Below are 1,072 nucleotides of genomic sequence, written 5' to 3' on the forward strand. Positions count from 1 at the left end.
CAAGAGGAGAATAAATGATCTATTTTTTTGACGTCTTTATTTTGGTGTGGAGATTACGGTTGATGTCTCCAATATTATTTTATTTTATTTTGTTTTGTCTTTCTCTTTCTTTTTTGCACTTGAGTATGATTTGATTTCAGAACCGAGATTATTGTGTGGTGCCTGTCTTTATTGTTGTGGTGCTTATCGGTTATTTAATTCGATATTTTTTTTGTGTGTGTGTGTGTATTGTTGTGGTATTTTAATTACTTTTTTCACATCCTCTCTCAAACTGATGTTGGAAGCCTCTAGACAGGACTCTGCCTATTTTCAGTATATTTGATTTTTGATTGAGAAGAGGACATATTAGGTGATGGGTATTCCCCTGATTTAATGTGAATATGTACCCAAAATACTACAGTGAAAGATATGTAAGCCATTATGGAAAAAAAAAATTGTGTTTTTAATCAGAAACTTTCTTTGACTTACATGTATTATTATTATATTAATTATATTATATGTTATGTTATGTCACTATATTATGTTATATTAGTTTACCTTATTAGGTTAATCAATTTTGTCCTTTAAATGAATTCTTACTTAAAAAAAAAAACAAAAAAAAACAACTTTAGTTTGCCCTGAAGAAAAAAAAAATAAATAAAAGATAAAATAAGGCCTCCCAATTCTTACCACAGGCTGTGTTCTTTACACTGGCTGTATAGAAAGAGGAGGTACAGTAAAAAAAAAAAAAAAAAAAAAAAAAAGAAAGAAAAAATTGCGCTCTTTATGCAATGAATATACATATATATATACATATATATATACATATAGTAATGTTGTTTATAGTTTGGAAGTATCTACTATTTGGTGTGTCATGTTTCCTTTGCACTTGTACTACTTGCATTTTGAGTCTACCCATAGTCAGACATGCTTCTCAAAACCTCTTTTGTTTTTGAACCATTGTTGCCATCAAGTGGAAGAATATGGTATTTTATTAAATTGAAGAGAACCTTTTCCAAAATAAGAAAAGTTGAAATCATAATCATATTTCATAAGTAAAAGCTACCAAATATTAAGTTATTTATAAAACTAA

General features: G+C 27.9%; 1 pseudogene; it reads left to right on the top strand.

The window, feature by feature from the left end:
• The first annotated feature begins 652 nt into the window (after positions 1-652).
• Positions 653-744, top strand: LOC126021251 (uncharacterized; annotated as a pseudogene).
• The last annotated feature ends 328 nt before the right edge of the window (positions 745-1,072 follow it).

The sequence above is a fragment of the Suncus etruscus genome, chromosome 10 (assembly GCF_024139225.1).
Source record: "Suncus etruscus isolate mSunEtr1 chromosome 10, mSunEtr1.pri.cur, whole genome shotgun sequence".
NCBI lineage: Eukaryota > Metazoa > Chordata > Mammalia > Eulipotyphla > Soricidae > Suncus > Suncus etruscus.